General features: G+C 39.3%; 1 protein-coding gene across 3 annotated transcripts in view; it reads left to right on the plus strand.

The window, feature by feature from the left end:
- The window catches only part of LOC130921440 (paxillin-like), a 97,731-nt gene that overhangs the window by 51,687 nt on the left and 26,485 nt on the right, over window positions 1-19,559 (plus strand). The window lies entirely within an intron of this gene.

A 19,559-nucleotide genomic window follows, 5' to 3' on the forward strand; every position in this document is an offset into this window, starting at 1 on the left:
TTGAATGTATCACGTACAATGAGCAATTGTGTAGGAACAAATGTCTCTAAATACTATAATGTTGGGATAGCTTTGTTCAAATTGGAATAATATGACATCTGAATATGCTTTTTTTAGCCCTGCTTAATACCGAGGTATCGGATCGGGACTTGTTAACGACAGTCAGGTGACGTGAATTTGCATGCAAAAATACAGTATGTTATCGGGACATCAGTTGGATGGTCACCGCTGCAAATATGGTAAATTTTCAGTGTGGGGAAACCTAAAAATGCGACTATACAGTATAACTAGAGGCGTCCAAAATTTCCGATTCTTAGATTATTCGCGATTTGGCCGTGGAAGATTGGAGAACGATACACAAACATCCAAATTCCGATTATTGAATTATACCAGGTAAAGCGGAAATAAAACGCAGTCAGCACAGTCTTCGGGACGCAATGAGGAACGGACGGAGAGTAAATATCATGTGCAGCTCATGCCGCTAGGTAAAAATAAAGCAATAACACATGACTGCGGCCATCAGGCGCTACAAACAGCGCTCAGTTGCTATTTGCTACAAACATACGGCAACATAGGGCTATGGTAGATATCAGATAAATCTAGACTAGATGTGAAATGACAGACTTTCCCGCGCTAGTAAATAGGCGCCATCTGAAAGCAGCAGACTTCTCTAGAAGGCTCTGTTGTAACGAACCTAATTACTTTTTATCTAAAATACCCTTAAATCGGCAAAATCTTGACTTGAATCTATCTTTAAATGATGAAACAGTTTTAAAACTTTCACATGTCGAAAGTAGACATGAGGGAAATTATGGAATAACGGGCGCAATTTTAACAACGTTAAAGGTTGATTCACAACATTAAATGACCTCCAAACATAGAAAAGGTTACTATGTTTTTGTTTTGTTTTGTTTTTTGAAAAAATGGGGGGAAATGTTTCCCAAAATCTCACAATACAGGGCCCCAGTCATCCTCTCTTTCATACAGTGCGCTCGTCCTGTCCAATGTGCAGAAAAACACCCCCAATGCATGATGCTACCACCCCCGTGCTTCACAGTAGGGATGGTGTTCTTGGGATAGTACTCATCATTCTTCTTCTTCCAAACACAGTTAGTGGAATTTTGACCAAAAACTTCTATTTTACTCTCGTCTGACCACAAAACTTGCTCCCATGACTCATCTGCATAATCCAAATGGTCATAGGCAAATTTAAGACTTTTGCTGGTTTAAGCAGGGGAACCTTGCGTGCTATGTATGATTTCAAACCATGACATCTTAGTGTATTACCAACAGTAACCTTGGAAACGGTGGTCCCAGCTCTTTTTAGGTCATTGACCAACTCCTGTCGTGTAGTTCTGGGCTGATTTCTCACCTTTCTTAGGATCATTGAGACCCCACGGGGTAATATCTTACATAAGGCTCCACTCCGATTTAGATTGACTATCATGTATAGCTTCTTCCATTTTCTAATGATTGTTTCAACAATGGACTTTTTGTCACCAAGCTTTTTGGTAATTGCTCCGTAGTCCTTTCCAGCCTTGTGGAGGTGTACAATTTTGTCTCCGGTGTCTTTGGACAGTTCTTTGATCTGGCCATATTACAAGTTTGAGTCTTACTGATTGTATTGGTTGGACAGGTGTTTTTATGCAGCTATCAACCTCAAACAAGTGCATCTGATTTAATATAATACATGGAGTGGAGGTGGACTTTTAACTCATTCACTCCCAGCCATTTTCACCAGAGCAAGGCCCTTCGCTCCCGGCCGTTTTACTGGATTTTGACTGATTTTGCAAGGCCCACAGAAAATTCTGTTCTATTGCCATATAAACATGTAACCCACCAAAAGAAAGATTACACTCTACTTGATCTGCTCGGTCGTCCGCCGCCTGGCATCCATTCGGTCGTCTTCCGCCGGCGCCCCGGCCGTGCAGCTTGGCCGCTCATTGCAGTCGAATCGGGTTGCGGGTCTTACCAAATGTGCTACTGCCCTCCAGTTGCCAGCTTTATTGCTTTAAAATGGATTTTCAGCTTTGTGCTTTGGAGCTAAATTGAATCACGACCCAGAGAAAAGATGTATAAATACGTCTTGGGGACATTGAAACAATTAAAAGTAGAACATATTTATACATTTTTGGGAGCAAATGAGTTAATAAGCGTACTAACAGTTCTTTCAGGGTCAGAATTGTAGATGATAGGTGTTCAAATACTTATTTGCAGCTGTATCACACAAATTGTTAAAAAACAAAATCATGCATTGTCATTTCTGGATATTTCTTTTTAGATTATCTCTCTCACAGTGGACAACCACCTAGGAGGAAAATTTCACACTCCTCCATGATTTCCAAGTGGGAGAACTGACAAAATAGCAGGGTGTTCAATAGGGGTGTGACAAAATCTCGAAATGGTGATATATCGTGAGACTTTGTATCCCTAAAGGTTATCAATATGCTCATGGCAAGAATCGAGATATCGTTTTTGTCAATGTCTAAAAAAAATAAATAAATGAATAAAAAAGGGCCCAACAAGTTGCTACCAAAATCTTCCACCATAATCAGGGGTGCACATAAGTGGTCCGCATGCGCGCATGCGTACTGGACGTAGACAAATGCGCTGGCCCTCAACGACTTCCAAACGCTTTTGCGTACCGATGGCTGACCACTGTATTTGCGGCGGACACGAGAAAATAACTTCTCAAAATTTTGAAGAGGCAGACCACACTGAGTAATTACTTTAGTGATGGGACGAAATGAGCCGAGGTTCCGAAGCTTGTGTCGAGTAATGGGGGGGGGGTTCCACGAAGCTTGTAGCGAGGCGCGCTTCATTTCGGCAAAACCCGGATATGATGACGTGGGAAGCCTCGCCGGCGGCCGGCTGAATCTCGTGAGTGCTTCGGAAGTGATCCAACGTCTGGCGCACATTGCAAAAACAGGACAGACTACGGTATAAATTGGTTGCAAAACGCAATGGCGATCGCCTGTTATCTCACATTTTGTGGATTTCGGGCTCCTGTACTTGTTACATCTGTGCGCAACAGTGCAACCAGTGCAATCTTTTTTCGAGCCTTGTCCTTTGCTTGCGATGGAACCTGCGCGAAAAGAGCGATCCTCCCCTGTATGGGAACATTTTGATTTGATTGCTTTCAATAAGGTAAGGGAGAAAAACTACTTTAATATAAATGTGAGTGTGTGTGTGTACTTATCTGAACCAAACATCAACAGAATGAACAATCCATTAGTGTACTGGGAGGCACAAAAGAATACCTACCCAAATTTATATAAACTGGCACTCACATTTCTCTGCACCCCAGCTTCATCTGTGCCTTGTGAAAGAATATTTTCTAAAGCTGGTGAAATATTTTCCAAAAAAAAAGAAACTGTTTAAAGCCAGCCACTGTGGGAAAGCTATTATTTCTAAATAAAAATGAATAACAAATTACCCTTAGCACTTGTTGTATTTTGTTCACATACTAAATTACTAACACAAGCACATTCATATCTTTGTCTTAAGCAAATAGCCATTGAATTCTTAACAATGTTGACCTCTTGGGCTTCTAGACCACTTGATGGCGCCATAGGGTAAATGAAGCACCATGAAGCTTTGCTACATGTGCAAACCAATTGGCTGCAAAGCTTCATTGCTTCATGAGGCTTCATTTGGCCATCACTAAATTACTTCCGTGTTCCCCCACCCCCGTCAAAAGACAGACAGACGACAGAGACGTCACCGGAGCTACCGAAAAAAAGGACTTTTGCTGAAAAGTGGCTACAGGAGGTACCATGGCTAGAAGCAAATGATGCTCGCACGGAAATGCGGTACAAAATGTGCCGTGAGAATCCCAATTTCGCGATAAGAGCAGCGCATTTTATGTAGGGTCAAAGAATTTCAGCCATCCAAACTTTGAAAAGCACGAAAAAAACAGAGAGCGTGTGGCAATTAAGCAAACTATCGATGTCAAACAGGACCCCACTCGCCCTATGGACAAGTGGCGGAATAAAGGTAATGAACAGCGACATGCACTGACAAACGTGTTTTTGCTCGTATTTTACAAAGCTAAATATGCACGTTCAATGAGGTCTTATGAGGAGGATATCCCACTTTTAAAAAGGCTTGGAGTTAATGTGGGAGCCGCATAATGCTCTTTATTTTGAATTGGTGCTTCTTATTTCTTTACATTTCACTTCAAAGTAATGGCAATTTGTTGTGCCAGTTGATGTTAATCAAGCATTAATTGTTAATTAATTAAAGTTAATTGGCTCTAAGTAAAGCTTGTCATAAATTTATCGCATCAGGCGGGTCGGCTCTCAAGCTCAATGAGGACCAAGTCACATCTCCAGGTCCTCCTCTGAGAACCTGGGCAAGAAAATTATGTGCCCCCCTGACCATAATAGTGTCTCTAAGGCTGCCTTTGACGGTGCTCGATGCCCAATCCATTTAGACTAGAAATGTTCATTTATTCGAAACCAGAGCACTCACAGTCATTCTGTCCGATTTTTAGGGCATATACAGGTCACTTGCTGTTCATTTTAGGGCATTTATAGGGTCATTTCCTGTTGAGTTTGAGTCACTGCCTATTCATTTGGGTGATTCCCAGGTCAATTCCTGTTATTTAACTAAAAATAAACAGGAAGTGATCCATAAAATAACCCAAAATCAACAGGAAGTAACTGAAAATCAACAGGTAAATGGACTTAAATGGCCCCAAATTACCTCATTGCCTAGCATTGGCTGCCACAGACGGCCATAGACGTTCAATCCGTTTGAACTGGGAGGGATGGAACATTCGTTCATTCGCTGCCACTCTCCCACGTCAAATGGATTGGACGTCTATTCGTGATAAACTCATTCCAATTCACAGCAGAAGCTTGTTTTTCTGTTTATGATTGAATGAAGGATGATTTCCTGACCATTGTATCGATAATCGTTGTATCGCCACACTGTCAGATCATCGTTATCGTGAGCTTTGTATCGCAAATCGTATCGTATCATGAGGTAACAAGGGGTTCCCACTCCTATTATAATGCCATTAATTCGTTCCACCGCCCGGAACCCTACACTAAATCCTAAATAAATACTGCTGGTACTACTGCAAATAGCAATTACACAGAGCAAAACTAATACATTATAAATAAAAATAGTAAGAAAAATTTAATAGTAGTAATTTGGGTTGTTCCGATTTTTTGCTCCTGATCCGATCCCGATCGTTTTAGTTTGAGTATCTGCCGATCCCGATATTTCCCGATTCGATTGCTTTTTTTTTTTTTTTTTTTGCTCCTGATTCAATTCCAATCATTCCTGATAATTTTTCCCGATCATATACATTTTGGCAATGCATTAAGAAAAAAATGAATAAAACTCGGACGAATATATACATTCAACATACAATACATTCAATATACAGTACTGTATTTGTTTGTTATGACAATAAATCCTCAAGATGGCATTTACATTCTTAACATTCTTTCTGTGAGAGGGATCCATGGATAGAAAGACTTGTGACTTTGTATATTGTGACTAAATATTGCCATCTAGTGTATTTGTTGAGCTTTCAGTAAATTATACTGTAAGCATGCCCAAGTGGAACCATGACTGTGCGTAGTGCTACCAATGGATATATCTTTTCTGCGTTGGGAAATAATATAAGGTGTTAAAAAAAAGATCAATTGTTACCTTGTTTCCCCACATTGCTTCCCATGATATTTACTCATTTTACGCTGCCTTTAGCTCTATATAGGTAAAACGGCGCCATTACAGATTGAGCGCGCCAATGCGTGAGTGGGTCGTGCAGCGCATGCATTAATTGCGTTAAATTTACTTAATTACCGCCGTTATCGGGATAAATTTGATAACCCTACTTTATGCCTAAAGTAAAGACTCTGAATGAGTGTAACATATTATGTTTTGTAACGTTAAATACGATTAGAAAACGATTTAATTAAAAAATATATATATATTAAAATAGGCATGGCCGATATTTTTTTGCCGATTCCGATACTTTGAAAATGACGTGATCGGACCCGATCGATCAGGACATCTCTAATAGTAATAATAATAATACCTGCAATAATGTAACGAATCTTGTTTTCATGTGTTTTGCTTGGTGTACATGAATGCACCGCGTGGCTGACGTGACAGAGTAAAAGAGGTGCATTAGAGTTTTTACTTTCACTTTTCATGTTCTGTTGTTGGCGTCAGCTGCGGTGGACAGTAAGAATGTTGTTTTGCACAATTTCTGAAATAAATGATTAAAAAACCTGACGAAGCTGGCGATTTCTTTGGTGATGTTACAATACTAACTACCGTAATTTGTCTACTAGTGATAAACAGTTTTTTCTGTTTTTTTAGTTGTTTGTAGAATATCCTAGAATGATTTCCTGACCAATGTATCGATAATCGTTGTATCGCCATATCGTCAGATCATCGTTATCGTGAGCTTTGTATCGCAAATCGTTTCGTACTGTGAGGTACCTAAAGGTTCCCAGTTCAAATGGATTGGACGTCCACTATTGATAAACTCATTCCAATTCACAGCAGAACCTTGTTTTTCTGTTTATTACGGTAGTCGTTTGTAGAATATCATAGAATGATTTTCTGACTAATGTATCGACAATCGTTGTATCGCCATATCGTCAGATCATCGTTATCATGAGCTTTGTATCGCAAATCGTATCGTATCGTGAGGTACCAAGAGGTTCACACTCCTAGTGTTCAAATACTTTTTTTTCTTCACTGTATAAGCAGCAAGGCTCCTGTGTAATGTGTTGTTTTCTTATGTTGCACCTGCTAGTGGGTTTCTTGGATGAAAAAGTGTTCAATTTGTCTGCTGTCCTCAGAGTGGCCCTTGGGGGGGCAACAAGAGCAAGTGTACGATTCACTAGTGAGTGTCTCGTTTTGACCTAAGCATGGGTATTCATTGTGCGCTAACAGGCAGTGCAGCGACAGGCCGTCTCGCTCACAACACAACATGAAAGGCTGTCGTATCGCATTATACACTCAGTCGCTCTGGCTCAACACGCGGAAAGCGTTGCCTCTTGAAGCTATCTTGTTCAGTTGTTCACCACTCGTGTGTTCTCGTATGAACAACGAGCTGCGGCATGTCAGGAATTCATACCAGCTGCATCAAAAACAGAGGAAGAGCCAAAAGAGTCAGAGGAAGAAAGGAGTTGCTGGATAGAAGGAGAGCACAAATGGAGAAAGTATTTGATACATTTTACTTAAAATGTCATGACATTTCGAAAATTCAGCAGGAAAGAAATTGTTTTTCGTGTTTGCCTTGAGAAAGAATGGCAGCCCCGCACAAGTTTTGCTCTGAAACTGAACATCACCTTGTGCAATTTAAACCCTTGATGCTTGTATTTCCATTTAATGAACAGGCCGCGCTAGACTTACTGTACGTATATAAACAAAAATAATTATAAACCAGCATTTGACATTTAAAAGGAGAAATGCTGCGTTTTTTTTCCCCCTCTAAAAAAACCTATCAGTCACAATGTCTCAGAGTAATCTTGACTTTATCAAATCAATTCAGTGTATTGATTTGTACATGCTCCCATTAGCTGAGATGTGTGTACTATGTCAAGAAGACAGGGTGTCCTGCTTCTGATGTCCTTGTAAACTAGTGTGGGACTCACTGGTAATATGTCCAATTACCCTTCATATTCCAAGTTTGGAGCTGCTTTTACTGTAGTCTGGCACAGCATTGTTGAAAATGTACTCCTTATATGGCTCTTTTCATACCCCTTTCCTGCAGATCCCCCTCCCTCTTTTTAAATCCTGTTCCTTTCATCCGCTGTCCTGCTACCTAGATCTCTCCAGTCCCTTTTTATCTTCCTCTCACTTCCTCTTTCGCTTTCCTGTAATGAACCCCTGCATGAAGCAATGTCCGTGTAATTAAAATGCATACCATTCATCTGGGAGGAAGGAAGTCTACTCAATCTGCATCAACCCACATTTTAGTCTTGAAAGATGGGCATGCACCAGGTTGGCAATAGCATTGCTAATTTCATAATAGTGGAATTTTTAGGTGTACATATACAGGCAAATAATAGCAAGCACAAATATTACAATATAACTCATTTAAACACAAAGTATAAGCAATACCCAGTCATGCCGTTTACCGTAATTTCCCGAATATAAGGCGCACCCGTGTATAATGCGCACCCCAAATTTACTTTTAAAATCTAGGGAAAATTATTGTACCCGTTTATAATGCGCATCCTAATTTTAGCACCAATGAATAGAAGAATACAAGAAAACAGAGCTCGTGTACAGATAGAGAAATGTCATTTTACTGACTGGTGAAACCCAGCACAAGCATAGCACATTTGTAGTTAAAAACATTACCATAAACTGACAATATTTACAGTAATAATATGATTTGATAACTTCTCCAATTTACCAGAATCTAGGAGAAAACAAAACAGATGTGACTTTTCTTTTAAAGGCTGCTGTATAACTTGGTCGTTTCATCATGATGAATAAATGTTTCTTCCATGGATTGGTACGGTGAGAGCTCATCGCTGTCAACACGACAGTAACAATAGGAACTATTGTTATTTGGGTTTGAGTTTCCCGAGGGACAGATATAGTTGACGGACACAGGAAATCTGTGTGCTTACGTTTGTTATGGTCCGAGTTGCGGAGCTGCAATAAACGTTGACTGAAATGAGTTCAAGAAACTAAATTCTGTGCTTTATGAAGAGTGAAAAAAGCAGAATTTAGCACAGACGAAATCATTCGGCTGAATAGAGTGAAGTATTACCGAAACAAAATGGTGACGTCACGTACCGTAATGGTCGGCAACGGTTCGCCGCATACGTTTCTTCAACACAACGTGGCTGTGTCAATAAAAAAAAAAATCGGTTTATACATATATGTAATATATATATATTTCTGTCTCCATCCATGTACCCGTTTATAATGCACACCATGATTTTACAAGTTGATTTTGGGGAAAAAAAGTGCGCGTTATATTCGGGAAATTACGGTATTTGGGTGACAGGTAGGCATGTGCCTGTATGATATCCTTAAGCCAAAATATCACGGTTTCACGGTATTCCAATTACAGCTCGAAAATGTGTTACTTTGAAATATCTGTGTTAAAAAAAAAAAAATTAAGACTTTTTTCCATTGAACAGAATTTTTATGTATAATGTTAATTTGAAATAAATAAATAAAACATAACTGAAATATTCTAAATAAAATTAAAATAAATGCAGCCCTTTAGGTGAGCCTAAACCCACAGTATCAGCTCAACATTATTACCACCAGAATAAAAAATTGAATTATTGTTTACCTTAAAAAGCGTGTGTGTATGACTCGTATCATGTTTATTATATCAGGGCTCCAGCTATCGATTATTTTAGTAGTCGATTAATCGAAGAACTGGTCAGTTCGAATAATCGAGTAATCAGATAAGGTACATAAAAAATTAAAATAACTAAGCTGAGCCTCAAACGATATAACAAATTTTAAAAAACTAGGCTGTGTGTACAACAAAAGAACAATTGGCTAACTTAGCAAAAGTCCGCTAGCTTAAATGCTATAAAACGCTAACATTTAAAAAAAAATTTTTTTTTGTTTTGTTAACAATGCTCTGAACAAATGGTTCAGACACATATTCCCACAAAAAACGGCTAAACATACCTAGGAACTACTTCACGAATGCATTAAAAAAACATTAGCTCAAACAAAAACTTAGCTTATATTGGTCTAAACAGGGAGGGGCTGGATTCAGCCACGTGAAAGGAGGCAGACTAGAGGGCAGTGTATCCACCCAAATCAATTAAACTAAATGCAAACACTTTCAAAACAAACCATTACATCGCCACTTTAATGAAACAAATACTCGAAACAGCAAAATTTAATTCAAAGCTTTTTTTCTAATCAAATACTCGAGTCAGTTGATTATTCGTTGCCGCACTACATTACATACACTCTTTCTCAACACAGACCACCGCTAGACACGCTAAACATGCTGGAGTTAACTCTCGTAGCTGGTGGGAAATGTTAATGACAGTGTTTACTAAGCTTTAATTTTGTATAAATGCAAAATCATATTGGAGGTATTGCCTCCTCAGCAGCCACCCTTCCCGAACATGTTTTACATGTCGGTTGGCTCTCCTCTTCTAAGCCGCGGCTGTCTGTAACTTTTCTGTAGCTGAAGTCAAGCCAAATAAAATGGTAAATAATTTTGCACGAGCGCTTAGTTTGAGTATTCATGGGCGTTAAGGCACAAGATTTCAAAGTAGCGTGGGTCTCCTACTATCTCGACTACTTTTATGACTGAAATGACATGCTAACTTTCAAAATAAATTTTGTCTACCCTCCCTATCATTACAAGCAATACCATCCCAATCTTGCATTTTAAAAAACTGGAAATTACCTTATAAGGTTTGGGAAACTGATGGTTTCAGAGGGCTCTTATCATTTTTCTCACTCATTGGAGATTATTTTTTTGGACACAGCACAATGCTTGTGTTTGTGGTATGTCCTCTTGGCAGAGGAAGCTGACACACCTCTGTATATTTGTGCAGTTTGTGGATAGGCCAGAGCACGCCGAGCACATGCTGTTCAGCGAAAAGATACGCTTCAAAACATCCTCATCACTACTTCCAAACTACTCCATTAGCTTTGTTTACAACATTATTTGTGCCACTTGGTAAACATGCTACACCTGATTGTCATTTTGGACAATTAAAGTTGTGTGTAGCCTGAGGGTTAATGTTTTAGCGCTAACTTATTTTGGAACTGCAAATTGTTTTTAATTATGTGTAAAGCCTGTTCAGATGCACCGCTAATTTGATTAGCATCCCTTGTGGAAACCATCTGGACTAACATCTGTTGACCGAGGTCTTCAGCAGCTGCAGTACAGTTTTTGTTCCAAGGACAGAAGGAAAAGGCCAAATTACACCGAGGAGTTTTCCAGTAAACATAATGACCCTGCCAAGGAATCCAACAAATGCTGGTGTCTATACCAGCAAAACTAATACCAAAACACAACAAACCTTGCTGGATTTGACCCTGCTAAGCAATCCAGTTTAAGCTAGTTCTGCACGAGCAAGACCAGTCCCAAAGCTGTAGTATTACAATGATGTTAAAGTGCCTGTGACGCCTTTAAAAAACTCTTACATGGCATTATTATTGGAAGGAAAATCATATTTTGAGATGATTCGACGATATATAACAATTTGGAAAAGCGCAGATGACAAGAAATTAGTCTTTTTATCTGCTGTTTAGCCACTCTTATCTGTATAGCGCTCTGGCGCGTCCATCTGGGTGATGACGTCGGAGAGGTACTGATTTCAGAATTCAGCCTACTGGAGGAGGAAGCGTTTTTCAGCGATTCTTTTTCAAGTGTGGGTCTTTCAAGTGATGTTGTCGATCCAGAGAAAGCCTGTGGCATGCAGCCATATTTGTTTGAGACTAGAGCTGTCAAAATTATTGCCTTAACGGGCGGTAATAATGTTTTTTTAATAATCTCGTTAAAATATTTGATGCAGTTAACGCACATTCCCCGCTCAAACAGATTAAAATGACAGCACAGTGTCATGTCCACTTGTTACTTGTGTTTTTTGGTGTTTGGTCGCCCTCTGCTGGCGCTTGGGTGCGACTGATTTTATGGGTTTCAGCACAATGAGCATTGTGTAATTATTGACATCAACAATGGCGAGCTACTAATTTATTTCTTGATTGAAAATTTTACAAATTTTATTCAAACGAAAACATTAAGAGGGGTTTTAATATAAAAGTTCTATAACGTGTACTTAATATTTATCTTTTAAGAACTGCAAGTCTTTCTATCCACTGATTGCTTTAACAGAATGTTAATGTTAATGCCACTTGTTGATTTATTGTTATAATAAACAAATACAGTACTTATGTACAGTATGTTGAATGTATATATCCGTCTTGTGTCTTATCTTTCCATTCCAACAATATTTTACAGAAAAATATGGCATATTTTATAGATGGTTTGAATTGCGTTTAATTACGATTAATTAATTTGTAAGCTGTGAGTAACTCGATTAAAAAAAATTATCGGTTGACAGCCCTATTTCAGACGTATTTGGAGGAGGGGGAAGATTCCGAACGACAACAAACACGAGGCTAATGCCTAGAGCAGACATGTCCAAAGTCCGGCCCGGGGGCCAAATGCGGCCCGTGGTCAAATTTCATCAGGCCCCCAGCACCTGTCAAAAAATCAATAACGTGCGGGCCGCACATAGACTTTATAAATTGGTCAGCAGTACTGCTACCAGCCTATGAACTAGCTTACACACTAAATTTACCCACTAAAAAGCAGCAGCACTCTAAGCAACATTATCCTGTGTACCCTTTACTTCCAATTTTCTAAAATGGTGACAATCCACAAAAAAAAAGAAAATTGACTGCGACGGCCTACGCTTCAAGGATAGGTGGAAATTGGACTATTTCTTCGCTAAAATACGCAACAACTGTGTCTGCCTCATTTGCAGAGACAGTCACTGTTTTTAAAGAGTTCAATGTGAGGCGATATTACCAAACAAGACTCAGTGACATGTACGACAAATTTACAGGGGAGATACGCAGCGGAGCGAATTGAAGCAACTTGAAGCTAGTTTAATTTCACAGCAGTAGTATTTCGCAAGAGCCTGAGAGTCGAAAGAGAACGCAACAAAGGCTAGTTGCGAGATTGTTGAAATTGTTATTTAAAAAAATTATAAAGCAGATGTGACACACAGAATGGCTTGCTAAAATTTGCTTAAATATATTGTTCTACGTAAAGGACATCAGCCAAGGTCGGCCCCCCACATTTTTACCGCACCAAATCTGGCCCTCTTTGCAAAACGTTTGGACACCCCTGGCCTAGAGCATGCTGTAAAATGTCATCATTGTTTTTTCTCTCTACTCCAATATTTTTACAGGATATTCTTTGTATCTAAGTATTTTTCCCCGATTGCTAAATAAATTGTATGGTCATGACAAATAAGTCTTGTGCTATATGGAATTTGAAATATTAAAAATGCATTTATTCGGTACGACAGGGCTAAATTACTGCCTAATGGTCAAAACTGCAGACTTCTTAAACATCACGAACGGTATTTTATGCCATCGGAGTTAGTCCGGCTCTTGTCATTTCCCAGCAGGGACTCTGAGACAAGGAAAGAATATAAACAAAAGAGGCGTGTGAGAGCTATGCCACATACTCACCCAAACCTAGCGGCTCTTCCAAGTCTCTTCCTCGCCTTTCGAAAACGAAAAATCACACAAAACTATCCCGACACATGTCACACACGGTGGCGGGGGTGATAGCCTTCACCGATCGGCCAGCCCCCGTGAACGCCGAAAATGGCGCATTCCCTGTGGAGGAACCGGCCAACTTTGGAGTAGGGAGCTCCCCGAGCCCAAGCTGATGGTAGCGCTCTCTCAACGGGCACACGAAGAGGACCAAGAGGGGTGGAAGTCTCTACACAATCGAGAACTGCAGACGAGAGTGCGTGGGTGTCCGAGCACTGGTGCTCATCGGCCGGCGACCATTGTGTTGGACAAGCCGCAGGTCACAAAATGCAAGCCACTTCCTTATTAAAACGTGTCCCATGATCCCAGTATTTGACATAATATAAAACACGTACCTTACTCACTTCCTCATCCGTCCAACAGTCCCACGGTTGTTGGATTTGTTTTGCCCATTCTTCGCGATGAACAGGATCTTTTTGAAACCCAAAAAGGCACACATGCCTCTCTCTGGTGCAGCAACAAAAGCCTGCAGCACATTTGGCTGGCATGATGCGAAAAATAAACAAATTAATCCTTCAAATCAGCTGAATCCGCCGTAGGGAAATGTCCCATTCACTTTCAATGGGATTTCCAATAGAATTTACATTGCATTGTTGCCATTGACGCCCATGTATGTCAAATCTGTTGATGCTAATGTACTTGGATTCCATTGATGCATCTGTGAGTCGATGCCATTGATGTCCATGGACGTCCAAATTGTTTCCCATTCATTTTCAATGGGTAAAAACAATGTCCCCAAATCAAGAGGAAATGACCAGATATTAATAGGACGTGTCCCCCAATTGTCGCCGAATCCATTGATGCTTATGTGAGGGAATCCATTGATGCTTATGTGAGGGTGCTGCCATTGACGTCCATGGACGTCCAAATTTTTTCCCATTCATTTTCAATGGATAAAAAAAAAAAAAAATCCCCAAATCAACAGGAAATGATCAGATATCCATAGGACGTGTCCCCCAAATCTCCCCAAATCCATTGACACTTATGGAGGGTGCTGCTATTGACGTCCATGGACGTCCAAACTTCCCATTCATTTCCAATGGCAATTAATCATGTTTTTTCATTCTATTGATGCTAATGTACATGTATTCTATTGACACCTATGTAAATTGATACCATTGACGTCCATGGACGTCCAAAAATGTTCCCATTCATTTTCAAAGGCAAAAAATATATATATTCATTTCCACAGATCAATAGGAAATGACCAGATATCAATACGACGTGTCCCACAAATGTCCCCAATTCCATTGACGTTTTTGGAGGGTGCTGCCATTGACGTCCATGGATGTCCAAATTTTTTCCCATTCATTTTCAATGGCAAAAAAAAAAAAAATGTCCCCAAATCAACAGGAAGTTACTTGATATTGTCCCCGAAATGTCCCCAAGACAACCTAGACGGGGTTAAGATCTGTATCACCACAGAGCAAAGACCCAGAGTACGGTCATTTCTCCAGAAATTGCAGTTTCCAGTTACATTTTCTTTTTCTACTTTGTTACTTTGTATTCTACTACTTATCACTGACTTGCAGTGTACAGTTTTGTGTAACACAAGACACTGGGACTGTCCACAGTTGCATTCCCGCCTAACCTAGTCTACTGGCATGTAAACCATGCTATACATGATAATGTTAACTCAGTCCAAGTAGATCTGCTATGGCTCTGGTCCTGCTGTGCCTCCTTGCTGTCTGGGGACTTTAACTGATGATACACTGCTATTCTAAGCGATGGTTTCCAGGTTGTCAGATGTTCCTAATGTTACAGTTGTGAGCTTCCTCTCGTATTTAAAGAGCAAATATGATGCTGATCCCGTAGAACACAGGTGTCAAACCGATTCCAGAAAGGGCCAAGTGGGTGCTGGATTTTGTTCCAACCGATAACGCGCAGAGTTTAACCAATGAACTTGCTGCTGAAACAAGCAGCACCTGACAAAGGTTAATTGGTTACAAATGTAAAAGATCTAATTGGTGAAAAGGTGTCCTCTTCATTGGTTGAAAAGCAAACCTGCACCCAGTTGGCCCCTTCTGGAATGGGTTTGACACCTGTGCCGTAGAAGGCCAGAGAGAAATTGTTGAAACTTTTTGGAATGATATTTGAACACAGCCATCATGACAGAGAATTTACCCTATAGTATAGAAAAGAAGTGGACAAACCCTTGGTGACCTCACCCGTAGCGTTAAGCGTCCTCTATGCTTACCAGTACTCACATTTTCCATTCGCATTATAAAGCCCTTATATGAGGTATTTGGACGGTACGTGAGAGAGCTGAACGCTTGTATTCTTGGCTGAATGCGCCAACATTCGCAAAGTCAACAGTGAACAAACAACAACAACAACGGCAGCAATCAGAATTCGAGTTTGCATAGGTTTTATTGAAGTTGAGTTAAATTCTTTATGTTAAGTAAATATGGAAAACAACTTGAAGTTTTCCTCGTACAAAAAATTCCAACCCCCATACAATTGTCATGAAGCAGTTATGTCTCTATACAGACCCAATTCAAATTTTGTACCAGACTATGAGGTGGTTTATGATGCCAAAATCAAACATATTTACATGACTTTCAAACAAAATTTTTATGACTGCCTCTAGTGACAATTTCCAGTACTGTAGGGTTTTACCACAATTCTGCGGACTCATTTTCCCATTACGAAGGTTAACCCTAGGCATTTACCTTTGTTTAGGGCTGTTGGAAAAACCCCTCAACTCCTCAATCAGCCAACAGTATTTGATGATTTGTTGTAGTACAGTTTAGTAGAAGCAAGTAGTAACTAATGTGTATGCATACAGGAAATGCACAGACAGATTAAAAAACTAACTCTTTTTATGTGACCCAACTCAGCTAAACAAATTGTGGACTCCTCTTCTCTTTTAAATTTCCCTCTTCATCTCTACCCTGGGTAATGTGCCAAGTTTGGAAGCTCCTCTCAGACTCCTGTCAGTCGTCATTTGCATGCTTGGCTTGCTCACTTGAGGCTTGAAGCCTCAGTACGTTGTTACTGGCATGCCACTGCCGTGAGGTGACAACTCAGGATGCCCAGCCATTAAATTTTGCACCCCCCGCCCCTTAATCCCATTGTTGCTGTTTTGCACACACCCCTTTCCTCCTCCTCCCTCCAATGTTTTATTGACGTTTCTGTTTTAAAGGTGAAACCCCCTGACCTCAAACATTAGATCACAGGTGTCAAACTCGAGGCGCGGGTCCAGATCTGGCCACGCATGTCACTGAGTGTGGCTTGCGAAAACAAATTATATACCGTAAATCAACTTTATATTTCTTGCTAAAATACCCTGATTGCAGATTGACGTCACATTTAAAAACATTAAAAAAAAAATTGAAGCCATTTCTTTTTATCAATCTGTCTTTCAAAATGAATACTTTTTCAACAAAAGTTTGTACTAGCTTCAGGTTAGGTATTGTTTAATTTGGTATGTAGGGCCTATATAACAAACAAAACTACAAAAGGCAGAACCTATATTCAGGGGTATTTGTAATAATATAGGGCAAGCATACATTTATATGAGTTCACGGTCATAATGGGTCACTGACTGGAAACCATATTTGTGATGTGGCCAGTGTTAAATTTTGAGTTTAAACATTTAGTGTTTAACTTTTGGGGGGATTTTACAACTCTGCATGTGAAACACTGCTCTGACAATACTGTATGTTGTGGATATGCTAGAATAGTTATACAATTAATTGTTTGCGTATCATCAACTGATGATTTACATTACATGGTTGCTTTTTCTTTGCACCTACCATTACGCCTCCATGTATCCACTGCAGCACGTGCTGTCACTTAGCTGTGCATGAACAGACGCCAGATGAGCTGGGTCAATTAATAACTTTTGTTGCATGACACTGAACGATTCAACATTTACAACTTACCATAATTTTCAGACTAAAGGACGCTACTTTTTTCTCTCATCTTGAATTCTGCGGCTTCTTTGTTGATTTATTTGGGTTAATAAGTAAGACTTTATTTGAGAGCGGCATTATAAGACTACCATAAAACCATCATAATTATGACACTATCATGGGCATTAATGAATGCTTATGACTGTCGCAATATGCAATAATTCCATTTATCGCACGATAAATAAAAATGAAGGCGGTCATTTTTCTGCTCCGATTTATCGCCTCGCGTGCACGTGCATGCGCACGTGCAGCAGACATGCTGTTAAAAGTTCGAATTCCTTGTTAACAACTACGCAAAATGCATCTTCGTTCCATGTCTGACAAAAAAAAAAAAAAAAGCACCGGAGCAAATCCGTTCCCATTATATCCTATTGTTCAACCTATACTGGCCGGGTCACACATGGATTCGGACCACAAATAGGATGTTTTGCTCATGTGGTAAACCTAGCTGCTAAGAGAGCTGTAGCAGTCAACAGTGTGCCCCACACCACTTTACAAACAGTCAAGATTGTTCTCAGCACTTTCATACAGAATTTCTTCAGATCAGTAAGAAGTAAGCACATAAAAATTATGCACTAAAATGCATGTTTATACAATGGCAATTTAATTTGTGCTCGTTTGCAAAAAAAAAAAAGAGAAAAAAAACGAAACAAAAATGACTTCTTTTTTTTTAGAGCATTAAATTATTGAATCGAAAATCGTGTCACCCTTATCGAAAATCGTACCGAACCGTGACTTAACTATCGTTGCATCCGTATTGAACACCATAGCAGAAGCTATGAGGGGGAAAGTTTTCATTTGCCTAAATGCTTAAGTTATTAAGTGCAATTTTATTTTTTTTCTTGAAAATCACATTTCATTTATTCTGTTTCTGTGCGGTATTAATATTGTTGTCTTTTACTTAAGACACATGGTCTATTGTTTTTAGTTGTGATTTCTTAAAAAGTATTTTTGAATTTAAGAGTAAACATTTATCGCGTTTAAATGGGTGTACTCGATTTATTAATATATACTGTATTCTCACTGTGTTATATTAAATTGGTTTAGAAAAAAAAATGGGGTGCAATAATATCGCATATCGCAATAATTTATGAGATAAATTATCGCACACTAAAATTTGTTATCGCGACAGGCCTACTTATGACAGATGTCATCAAGTGTCAGTCGGTAAATTATTGATAAAGCCAAAGTGGCTTGGGAGTATAAAATCTAAAAAAATACATAATATAAAATGTGTATAAGTCCTATGTTCAGGCAGTGTGCAAATAATCGAGTGAAGTAGCAGCAGTTAACAGTGAAGACATTGAATATTGCATGTTAATATATTGCACATAGCATATTACATGTAAATTAAGATTGTACTTGCCCTGGATTTGGTATTACCTTAATTATCAGTTTAAAGCTGCTACTTTTTTCCCTCATTTTGAATTCTGTGGCTTCTGTGGTTTATTTGTTGATTTTTTGGGGGATAATATGTATAACACTTTTTTTGACGGCGGCGTCATAAGTCTGCTATAAGACAGTCATAATAATGATATATAACTATCATGGGCATTACAGAATGCTTATGACAGATGTCATTAAGTATCATCCAGCAAATTAGGTCACTAACTCCATTTATGTCCAGCTCGGATCTTTTGCATCCATCCAAACAGGGATAATTTGCTGAATGACTCATAATGACATCTGTCATAAGCATTTGTTAATACTCATGGCAGTGTCATTTCAAAATTATGATGGTCTTATGACAGTCTTATAAAGCTACTGTCAAATAAAGTCTTACCAAATACCATAACTTGCAATTAATGAAACTGGAGCAGTAACTAAAGAAATAATTAGCACAGAACATGAATTTTGATTGTTATTTACATCTGCAGCGCTGCAATGAATGCTAGGAGGCAGGTTGTACGACAACAGTGTTGACAGCAGGTGGCAGCAGAGGTTGACTGTATCCACCAAGAGAGCCGTGATGGCCAAATGAAGCTCCTTGAAGCATTGAAGCTTTGAAGCCAATTGGTTCAAAGCTCCATGGTGGTTCATTTGGTCGTATGACAGTCTTATGATGCCGCTGTCAAATAAAGTGTTACCGGTTAATATCTTTTGGTGTCAATATCCCATAATACAGTGAGGATAGCTGCGGTTTAGAGTCAAGTGCGGCTTATCTATGAACAAATGCTGTTTCCGTGTCAAATTTGTTGGTTGGCGGCTTATAGTCAGGTGCGCCTTATTGTCCAAAAATTATGGTACTAGAATTTTCACGAATGTTGTAGTTGAATGTAAGAATAATTAAAATTGACTGTATTTAGTTTTGTACGAGCAAAACTCTAGATGGACACACTGACTGAAAAACAGTATTTTGTTGTATTT

Source organism: Corythoichthys intestinalis, chromosome 9 (genome assembly GCF_030265065.1).
Source record: "Corythoichthys intestinalis isolate RoL2023-P3 chromosome 9, ASM3026506v1, whole genome shotgun sequence".
NCBI lineage: Eukaryota > Metazoa > Chordata > Actinopteri > Syngnathiformes > Syngnathidae > Corythoichthys > Corythoichthys intestinalis.